Genomic DNA, 11826 nt, shown 5'->3' on the forward strand with positions numbered 1-11826 from the left:
TAATAAGAAAATCTGGCACTTAAACAGCTGCAAAGCTGGAAGCTTAATTAATTTAATTAAGACTGCTGTGGGTTCATATTACCTTCGGATAAGCCCTAAAATACTTTTCTTCGCAAAACAGGTGCTGGGAGTTTTGCTTCCCATTACATCATTTGGAGGCACAGGAGGTGGGGATCTCTAAAACACACACTGCTCAGTGTTCGTGTGCTCCCCTCACAGTTACAAGAGAAAACCGTCAGCCTGTTTAAGCTCTGAGAAGAGAAAAAGGGTTACAAACGATAAAATCCACTTTACTGCTACAGTTTCATGTGGTTTTATCTGTCACCAGATGCTGCATTGGTGACATTTCTGACTATTTTTGTACAAGTTCCATGGCCAGGTAGCAAACATGTTACCACAAACGGTAATTAGTCATGGCATAGATACATTTTATGTGGCCCAAACAAAACAACATCTGCAATTTGGCCCATATGAGATGGACCTGTGGCTGTTTGAGGCAGCCGGACACAAACCAAATCAGTCTGTCAGTCGAGGTCAAATACCGTCTAGGCAGACAGACATTCATTGCTGTGTGGGCAATGTTCAGCAAATGTTGCCATGTGACCAGGATATTTCAGCTTTGAATAAACTTTTGATTAATTTGTGTCAAATGTTTGGGACGGCTGTATGTATCAATTTAGTTTGTTAAACAGTGTCACTCTGAGTGACAGCAATACCCATAAAAATGTTTATTACGACATCAAGATGGATAGCTTTAAATCAGTGCAAAATATACCACAGTGAGATGTTGCACTGGACATATTATATTTATTTACAGCTCGATATCTTAAATATTGGATTTTTTTAGCACAGCTTTGGATGATCGACACTCCTAAAATCATTTTTATCTTATACAGGGCCTTTGTGCAGCTGCTTATGATTTAAACAAGCTTCTTTTTCTTGATGGCCAACCTTGCCTCAAGCCGACCTTACTGCATCACCTGCAGGTTGTACTGAATGCAGCACTTCACCTTATATTAGGAAAGAAATGGTAAGATCACATCGCTGGAAGCCCTACACTGGCTTCCAGTCCATGTCAGGATCCACCCAGTTTAAATTTCACAGTTTTCAGCAGTCTTAGCGGTTTGTCACCACCATATAAACTGAACCTTTACAGCCCCATGCTTCTACTAGAGCGCTGAACTCTATGAACCAGCTGCTCTTTGAAATTCCTGGTTCAAGGCTCAAAAGCAGAGGAGATGAAACCTTTTCAGTGGTGGGTCCTACTCTGTGAAGCAATCTACCTTTCTGCATAAGAGCTGCCAAATCACTCCGTCATTTTAAAGCACTGTTAAAAGCCCGTTTTGTCATGCGTGCTTCCAGTTCTAGTTGAGCAGAGTATCCTGTTTTTTCATTGTACAAGCACAGACATATTTCCTTCTGTTACTGTTTAATTTCATGATTTCTTTTTACCAAAAAGTCCCACTGAACGACACAGGAAATCATTCCTGCCTGTGGCCATCTCCCTGTACAACTCCTGCATCCAATACACTGTAAACACTGCAATAGTTACATCCTTTTGCACACACTCTTTTCTGACTCTAATGTTGCTGTCTATTTTCTTGATATTTATTTATAATCACATCTGTCAACCCTGGATATTTATTATTTGGTGATTTGTATATATTGTGCTATTCCATATATCTTAACATATTGTATTGCCAATAGTCTAGTCTAACCCACATAATTTCCCTAGGGATTAATAAAGTATTCTGATTCTGACTTTTCAAATTAAGATTATAAATTTTATATTTTTAATTTATCATTGGGCAGTTTAGTCTATATTTATTTATTGTACTGACTGCTGTGTATAATACAGATTTTGCATAGCCTGCACAACAGGTCTTTAGTTGACTACTGAAGTTGTTTTAAATGCACTGTAGAAATAAACTTGAACGTCTTGACGTCTTTCTTCTGATTGGCTGTCCATCACAAACTTCAATTTCAATTCAATTCAATTTTTAGCCAAAACAGGAGAAATATGCTCTCTCTTTCTAGTCCCTGTCAGGACTCTTGCTGCAGCATTTTGGATTAGCTGAAGGCTTTTCAGCGAGTTTTTTGGACATCCTGATAATAATGAATTGCAGTCGTCCAGCCTGGAAGTAATAAATGCATGAACTAGTTTTTCAGCGTCACTCTGAGACAGGATATTTCTAACCTTAGAGACGTTGCGCAAATAGAAGAAAGCAGTCTTACATATTTGTTTAATATGTGCATTGAAGGACATGTCCTGGTCAAAAATGACTCCAAGGTTCCTCACAGTGTTACTGGAGGCCAAGGTAATGCCATCCAGAGTAAGAATCTGGTTAGATACCATATTTCTAGGCTTTTCAGGGCCGAGTACAATAACCTCAGTTTTATCTGAATTAAGAAGCAGAAAGTTAGCGGCCATCCAGGTCTTTATGTCTTTAAGACATTCCTGCAGTTTAACTAATTTGTGTGTGTCATCTGGCTTCATGGACAGATAGAGCTGGGTGTCATCGGCATAGCAGTGAAAATGTATGCTATGTCTTCTAATGATGCTGCCTAAGGGAAGCATGTATAATGTAAACAGAATTGGTCCTAGCACTGAACCCTGTGGAACTCCATAATTAACCTCAGTGTGTGAAGAGGACTCTCCATTTACATGCACAAACTGGAGTCTATTAGATAGATATGATACAAACCACTGCAGTGCAGCACCTGTAATACCTACAGCATGTTCTAATCACTCTAATAGGATATTATGGTCAACAGTATCAAACACTGCACTGAGGTCTAGCAGGACAAGCACAGAGATGAGTCCACTGTCAGAGGCCATAAGAAGATCATTTGTAACCTTCACTAAAGCTGTTTCTGTGCTGTGATGAGCTCTGAAACCTGACTGAAACTCTTCAAATAAACCATTCCTCTGCAGCTGATCTGTTAGCTGTTTGACAACTACTCTTTCAAGGATGTTTGATATGAAAGGAAGGTTGGAGATTGGCCTATAATTAGCTAAGACTGCTGGGTCTAGAGATGGCTTTTTGAGTAAAGGTTTAACTACAGCCAGCTTGAAGGCCTGTGGTACATAGCCGATTATTAGAGATAGGTTGAGAGAAAGATCAATTGGAGAAAAAGAGTCTAACTTAACATCAATGGTACTAAGAGTAGCTGTAGATAATATTACATCTGTGGGATGATTTTTGGTAATTTTTTTTCTAATGATAAAAATGTTATTTGTGAAGAAGTTCATGAAGTCATTACTAGTTAACGTTAAAGGGATGGTTGGCTCAAAAGAGCTCTGACTTTTTGTCAGCCTGGCTACAGTGCTGAAGAGAAACCTGGGGTTGTTCTTCTTTTCTTCAATCAGTGATGAATAGTAAGATGTTCTGGCTTTACGGAGGGCTTTCTTATAAAGCAGCAAACTATTTCTCCAGGCTGAATGATGATCCTCTAAATTTGTGACACGCCATTTCCTCTCCAGCTTACGAGTCATCTGCTTTAGGCTACGTGTTTGAGAATTATACCACGGAGTCAGGTACTTCTGATTAGAGACCTTAGTTTTCACAGGAGCTACAGTATCCAGAGTCGTACGTGGTCAGGAGGTAAAATTATTAACAAGATAATCGACCTCTGTTGGGGTAGCGTTCAGACTGAGGGTATCAACTGCAGGTGGGTGGGGCTAAAATGCTCACAGCAAGAGAAGCGTGCCTAAAATTGTATTCATGCAGAGCTCTGACATCATGCAAAGCTAGGAGCAGAAAAAACATGACAGAAACTGCTTAATTGTACTTGTGTGGACCTCATAATTTGAGCATCCACCACAGTAACACTATGAAAATAATGAAAATACGTCCACTTTAAATACAAATTTTTCTGAACTGATAGAATGAGGTTTTGACTCCATTGCTCATCATAGCCCTGTAATGGCTCCAGACTCAGCCCTCTGGCCCACTTCCAGCCTTAATCAAATCCTCAGCATCATCCTACACCGCTAGCCTCAGACCCCTGCACACACCCTGCCACCCTTCTAACACTTTGCCCGGCTTCCTGCTTCACTTTGAGCTCCGGCTCTTACCCCTAAACTGTCAATCACCTGCTGCTGCAACCGTGGATCCAGTGGACCGGTGGTTCTGTTTTCCACCTCAGGCTGCAAAACCAATTAGTGTCTGACAGTTGGCTGTGGAGCGGCTCCTCAAGTTTCCAAACTCTGTTTTTATTTTCTTCTCTGCGTGACCACAAAACAATCTCATCCTTTGACCCTTGTCAGTGCAGGTCATGCAGAAAGGAGTCTCTGCAGGATGCTTCATTGTTGTGATTCACGTGTCCCCAGACTGTCCAAATCAGATTGTGTTTGTGTTTGCATTTCCAGAAGGGCTGTTTGAATCCTCTAATGTGGTGTATTTTCAACCCTAAAGCATTTTTGCATTTACTCACTAGTATTTTCCACACACAAGAAATCCCACAAAAGATGTAACAATCATCAAAATCACCAGCAGAGTTTATCTGAAGTTCCTAAGCTGAGATGAGACCAGGCACAAATGACCCTTGTGGAAGTGTTAATTTGCTTTAGCAGCGTGTGTCTGTGTTATTTGCATATGAAATCTGTTTTATTGTTCTCTGATGAGACGTTTAGCTTAGTGGCATTTAGAAAACACAAGTTTCCTCATCTGATTCCATTTGGCAAACACAACAGGAGCAGTTAGGGGACATCATGGCTAAATGTTTATCTCATTTTAAGCATACTGCAACATCTCCGTTACAGAAGCGAGGAAGTCTTCTCTGAGTGCCAGAAGCACCAGCCACTGAACTCAGTCTGCATTAGGGATCTGTTCAAGTCCTGGAGAAAGTTTATTGTTCAAAAGGTAGTTGTGTAACAGCAAAAAACACACAAAATTAAACCCAGAAAGCCATAAAACACATGTTTCTCTCTACTTATGTGCTCATTTTAAGTGCATGCAGGTCATGGAGGATGCAAATGTTCTTAAAGTGAAAACAGAACCTTGCTTGTTAAAGACTGTTTGAATGTACTGGGTACCTTTGCTGTACCTTGGGAGTAACACCCACATTTATTTAGTTTTTAGCTACTTTGACGAACGTGTTAGTTTTTATCAACATCTCCTCTAGTTGTTCTAATCTCCACCCAGTTGTTTACTCTTGTTGTCTCTCTGCCGTTTGATGCTCAGCAGGTTGTGTGCAGTGTTTCTGAAGCTTTCGTGACAACAAAGAGAATGGTGGGCGGCAAGCTGAAATGTTGATATGAAAACAGTTAATTTAAAGGTGCTAAAGCTCTACACAGGTTGGTAAGTAGTAGAAAATCTGAAGTCAGTGAAGTCTGAAGTTCACCAGTAAAAGTAATTAGAGATCATCATTAAAAGAGCTCACAGCTGTACTACATAAATCTAAAGCATAAGCTCTGACAGATGCTGAGAGGGGGAACCTGGTAGAGGAGAGGGGCCTGAAAATGAGCAGCTGAAGCAAACTTACACTTCCACAAAAGTCACGCATACTATAAAAACCAAAAGAAGATGCAAAGTGAAGTGAAACCCATTATGGGACAAAATCTGGAATGCAGCAGACACGAAATGATACAAAATACATGCAAGTTTCACAGCTGAAGACACAAAATAACCAGAAATCATACGTATGTGATTTCGATAAAAATATTTTTTAAAAAGATAAAATGTATAACTGGTTTTTAAAGCAGTCAAACTTTTGCACAACAAACTAAGAACACTACTGTACTTTTTTTAGGATGTGATTGTGCAAAGAGGGATTGAAAATGCAAAGCAGCTTTTGCCACAAACGGCTGATTAAAACGATTTCTGCTGCAGTATTTCCCAACATAATATACATAGAAATATAGAGGGCACTGAGGTAAAGCTGTAACAGATATAACAAGGTCATGCTAGTGGAGTCTGAAAACTTTTTGTGTCTGTCGTGTCAGACAGGTGAGTCATAACACCTGGGGAGGTTTGCTCCACTGAGGACAGCCTGCCTCTGACTTCGTATCCACAGCAGGAGTGCAGCAGAAAAAAAGAGAAGCACAAAGGAAAGGAAGGATCTGGCTCCGGGTGTAATCTTACTAAATTCTGGAGATCAGTGTCTGTAGTTGGATCACATGTAAGCAGGAGATGACAACAAAAAGGAAAAAGAGCCAGAAAAGAACAGAAGGGACAGTTGGGAAAGTAGAAAGAGACGCCTGCAGGAAGCATTAACAGAACAGACACAGTAACACAACCAGACTTACGGTAAAAAGAAAGTTGTCGAGTGTTTCTTTGGATTCCGAATAAATACCAAATGACTGGGACAGAACAGAGAGGTAAAAACACCACCAGGAAATCTCTTATTTGAGGCAGAGAGAAGCAGGTGAGAGGAAGAGAGATAAATGGAGAGCCTCTGGGGAGCTGCACAAAGGAAAAAGGAAAACTGTTACCCTCCTTCACCTTGACAGCTCCCTCCTCCTCTGTGAATTTTCTTTCTTCCTTCATCTGTGACGTCCACCTTCTCACACAGCACTTCTTCTTGCCCATGTTTCTACCATCTTAACCCTTTTGAGGGTTCACCCATTAAATTAAATCGCTGTCACAAAAATAAGACATGGTGTGCATAACTGCATATGTATTACAGCACGTATTTAAAAAGCTTGCAGGTTTATTATGCTTCTTAACAACATTTAAACAATGTTGTTAATATACAACACGGGCTTTTATTTTTAGTAATACAAGTTTATTTCACTAAGTGGATCTTAAAGATAAAATTTTTCACATATGCTTTGTATGTTAGTCTAAAATACATCAGACTAAGACATAAGGGAGGTCTGGCTTAATACATGCATTTGCAGCCATTTTCTAGTTATGTGACAGCTAGAAAAAAAATGAGGAAGACTATTTGCTATGCACATAACTATCTGCCATCAGATTTCATCACAGTGCCAGAGAAATCTAAGCCCTGCTATCACCTTTTTTATTTATTTTTAAAAAAAGAGAATATATTACTGCAATTTGTCAAAACAAGACATTAAGTTTCCTCTATGTTGTCACTTTTAGCATCCTATAGAATTATTAAATATGTTTCAGGTAGCCAGCAGACATCTCTGAAAGATTTGACTAAAGTACATGTAATGTGTATTTTTGTAAAATAATGTATATGACATTTTACGTTCCCCGTTTGAACACAATTTGAACTGATGTGTGGCACTTTTCTGCAAATACTTTTCCTTTGCTCCCCACACAGTTTCCTGTTTATGTGCCGCAACCAAAACCAAAGTCATATCAATATGACAACAAGTGGACTTCAGATGGAGTCCATGTTTAGCTTAGCATGATTTCAAGGAAATAAGCATATATGCAAGTAACAAAATAACAGAGGTACTCTAAAGGCTTACATCCGTTGAAATCATTGCTCCTCGGGTCTCTCATACATATTCTGTATTTATATGCTCTAATCTTTCCAAACTACGGTGTTAAAAAAAAAAAAAAAAAAAAAAAAAAGGTCTGTTTGAGTAGTAACATCAGGCGAACTAATGATCAGGCAAACAGCTTCAGGCTGTTGAACAGCAGCAGCAGCTGGACCGACTCCCACTGGACTCCACCCGAACATCCTCCAGCAGTCCAAACCTCATCAAACATTCAAACACTGATACCAGAACTGGACAGTCGACTGAAATGATTAATGGGACTCTGCTGTTTTCACACGAAAACGTTTCACAGCTGTGATGAAAGCGTCAACGGAGACGATAAAGGAACATAACATATTCTAGGAGTGACTTTAACCATTTACGAAAGAGAAGAAAAGAGTCAGAGTGGCACGGGGGGATAATGTGAGACAAAAGAAAGGGCTGACAGAGGATAGGGTCAGGAGGAAGAGGAGGGAGGCAGCTGACGTGGCTTCAGAGGCTCAGCTGGAAGTTCGTTCATTCGCTTGTCTGCTGATAGAAACATCACAGCTCCATCCTCTCTGACTGAAGGTCTGCTATCAGCAGGCTGCAGCCTGTTATGGGAGACAGAGAAAGAAAAAGGAAAAAAAAAAAAAATAGAAAGAAAGTGAGGCAGAAAGAAAGACGCAGGCGGGGATCAGCAGCTTAAAGTTCATTATGCAGATTGTGGAGCTAAAATGCTTCCAGTCTGCGAGTCTAATTTCTCTTTCATGGTCTTTGTGAGTGTGGCGTTCCTCCATTACAGGTTAGCAAAGAGCAGCGAGGTCAGAACAATCAGATTAGCAATGCATCCCTCTGAATTCACCATTTGGATTTTTCCATCGGCTTTGAGCAGAAGAACAGTGAGCACAAGTTAGAGAAGGCAGCGTGCAGGAGTTTTTGTTGGGCTTTCTTTAAAAAATGGATATACTGTGATGGAAATAAACATTCACACAAGCTCAAGGTCAAACACTCACACACACAGACTCCCACGCTCAAACAAATAATAAGCTTTTTATCTTCTTCCTTTACTTTTTTCTGCAGTCGACACTAATTTAATTCACTAATTATAATCAGCTTTCGCTTAAGGCGAACAAAGCAGCGCTGTACTGTATATGTGTTATGCTAATATAAGATAGAGAATTTAACTTGCAAAGCTCCTGTCTGAACATTGTTCTGCCTGTTAAAAAACAATAAGGTTGTGCTGTATGGGAAATAAAATATATGAAGTACAAAGAAAGGTCATCTGAAGATCTGAAAACTTTTCCATAACATATTAATCAAATTATAGAAGGTCCACAGTAAGTTATAATAAATAAAGTACAATAATTAATATTCATTTGTATATTTAATGTATTTAGGATAACGTACAAGCCCAATGAGTACTCTTTACCACAATCATACAGTTAGATATTTATCACAAAACCTGCAAATGTAAATAACGCGCTTCTTAATGCATGTCGACTTACTGTCCAATTTGCCAGTGAGTGGGCTGATGGGAAGGAGTGGGAGGAAAACTGATAATTAAAAAAGATTATGTTACATCTGGAGATGATGAGATTTAGGAAATATGCTTCAATTTCTTACAGAGAGAGAAAAAAAAGATCAAACTGCTGATTATCTGAGTCTAACTGCTGGAAATGCTGGACCGACTTTGTTCAAAGGTAATAAAATCAGCCCATTTGATAAGTTTTCTACCTGCAGACAGCCCTGCCCCCCAAAAATCAGGTTTGGGGACATTTACTCTTATTCTTTTACCAGTTACATATAAATAAGTTACTGAGTGATATTTTCTTTTAAGAGGAAAAAAGCACCACATTTATAAAAGCCCATAGATGCTATAGTTCACAGTCAGACTTCCATCTCCATTAAATAAGCACCAAAATCACTTTTGCCAACCCTCTGAGGTCTCGGCTTAAACATAGTTGTGAGTTGGTCCTATGTAGAGCCTATGGACAGCACTGTGAGCCGTGGTCTACATGTTGTAGTTGTTTATTCCCACCAGGCTTTACTGTCACAAACACCAGTATGTGGGCTACTCTTGCTAGTGACCTTGAAGCAGCTGTGGAGAAGTACAGAAATGCACTGAGCTGAAATGGAACCAAGCATTAAAAACAATGGACACTGTCCACTTTGCTGCTGCCTGTGCTTTTGGTGTCCCCACCTTTTTAATTTGATGCTTTTTCGCTCCCTTTGCTATCCTACGCTTCCAGTCAGGATTCAGTCTAAGAAGAGCATCATCCACATACATCTACACATGGGTTGCATACCTCTCTGGGTAGGGTCTGCACAGGCAACTATCTAAAAATGCCAATGTAAAACCTGTGTCATCAGTAATGACTCCAAACCAATTCTTCACTCTAACTGTAATTTTAGTTTTTATGAAACTGTTCTCCCAAATCTCAGCAATCAGGGAACAAAGAAAATAATCATTGTATCTGACAAACATCAGCAGTTATTCACATTTTTCTCCATCTCCATTCTGCTCTTCTCCCAGATGTGGAGTGTCTGTAGTTATCCAGCAGCCCTCCTCCTCTGGGTGGAGACTGGTTGCTCCTCTCTGGCCGGCCACCTGTTGGCAATTATTGCAGCAGCATATAAGACCTGCACGCTCAATTAGTCATTGCCTGAGCATCTGCTAACCCATGTTAGCCGTATCGCTCAGTCTAGATCTTGTGTGAAAATTTACCTGTTTTTTCCTGTCTTCATAGTCGGCTCCTGGAGTGGGGTTCTTGCCTCAGTCATCCCCGCTTCCCTGGACCTCGGTCACCTGCTGCTGGTAAACCATTGCCAATTCTTTTGTCACTCACCTGCTTGCCTCCCTACGCCTCTGCCACGTGCTCACCTGAACCTCGGCTCCACCCGTCCCCTCTTGCTTCCCTCCACCTGTAACCAAATAAGGTGACTCAGTTTGACTTTGGGAACTCAGATTCACCGCTGGACCACTCTGACTGTGCTCTCCTCTCATTTCAGTGGTCATAGTTTCCCCCCGGCCCAGCTGCCACCTCCCCACAGTCACAGCTGTACCACTGTATTCTAGAGCTGCCTAGTTTTCAGTTAAATGCCTTAGCTTTGATAGCACGCCAACTAATATAGTGTCATAGTTTAAATTTGGATTTTGTGTTTACTATGTGGGAAAATAAACTTTTGTTCACTTACTGCTTCTCTTCCGGTTTGGATCCTGCGCTTGTGTTCATCTCATTTTCCTTGGGCCGCTGGGCCATGACATGGAGTTATGGTAGGATACAGATCCAGAGTTACCATCTATCATGAAGTATCATCAAGTAAAATTGTTTGCTATGGTTGAATACTGTATTAAACTAGACCGCAGTGTTTTTGTCAAAACATAACCACAATAGAAAGACTTAAGCCTTGTTAGCTGGCAAATGCTAACACTGTGTCTAATATATTTATGGAGTTTAATGTAAATGAGCGCTACGTGTGTCATGTTATAATTCAGTTTGCCAGAATGTGGCCCTTCACTTACTTTAGCTTCATCAGCTAGCCCACCCCGACCTAGATCTCTGCGAAAGTGTTTTGAGCTGTAGTGAACCAAAGCTAAAGGGTCAGTCTGTTCCTGTTACTTCATGCTGTAGCAAACTGCAGCCTCAGCTTATAATCAGCCTTAAACAGCTCGAAGTCTGTGTTTGCATACTTGTTCTGCACCTTATAAAGTGTTACTCTTGACCAAAGAACTGGCTCATTGTCATGTTAATATCTGTCTAGTCCACCCTAATCACGACATTCTGCACTGGCAGTATGCTTGCCGAGAAAACACTGTGCTGAATTGATGAGGATTACTTCAAGCTGCACGGATTCATTTGTGCCCACAGCTGCTGGAGTAAACACGGAGATCATGAGACTGGAAAGCAGTGATTACATTTTCTCTTGAAATGTAATGAGGGCTTCAAAAGTCAAGACATGAAGCAGACTAGAGATGTCAAGACTAGGCCAAAAAAAACCCCCAACCAAACATAACACACTATTCCAGTTTGTAACAATCCTTTAAGGTTTTAGCATCATCACTTCCTCCTTGAATCCTGAATGCGTCAGACCTGGAAAGAACTTTTTTATAACCATTTTGGCCAGATAGTGAAATAATTAGATCAGCTCCCTGAATTACTGTGAAACAGTTAATTAAGGCTGAGTGGGAGTGGATTTGAGGTCTTGGCAAACATAAGATTAATATTCTTCTGTTTACTCACACACACACTGGATGACAGATTACCCATGAGCCTCTGGGGCCAGGCCAAGGCATGCAGGCAGAGTCGTGGGTGGTCAGTTAGTTGACACAGTAACAAGCTGCTAGCCAGCGGCCTTCTGGGAAGGCGGCATCCACGACAGCCTGCGGGCTGAATGAGAAACAAGCAATGTGAGCATTCAGACTCATGATTAATGGCTGCTGCTGG

General features: G+C 40.6%; 1 long non-coding RNA gene across 2 annotated transcripts in view; it reads right to left on the reverse strand.

Annotated features, from left to right (window-relative positions):
• Positions 1-6665: 6665 nt before the first annotated feature.
• LOC101468838 (uncharacterized) overlaps positions 6666-11826 on the reverse strand; it is a 30088-nt gene continuing 24927 nt past the window's right edge. For both annotated transcript variants that reach the window (XR_013094295.1, XR_191564.2), the window contains 5 exons: positions 11623-11769; positions 10577-10632; positions 10107-10303; positions 9881-9989; positions 6666-7992 (listed from right to left, as the gene is read on the reverse strand). This is a non-coding gene — a long non-coding RNA (uncharacterized LOC101468838). The remainder of the gene's footprint in view (positions 7993-9880; positions 9990-10106; positions 10304-10576; positions 10633-11622; positions 11770-11826) is intronic.

Source organism: Maylandia zebra, linkage group LG18 (assembly GCF_041146795.1).
Source record: "Maylandia zebra isolate NMK-2024a linkage group LG18, Mzebra_GT3a, whole genome shotgun sequence".
NCBI lineage: Eukaryota > Metazoa > Chordata > Actinopteri > Cichliformes > Cichlidae > Maylandia > Maylandia zebra.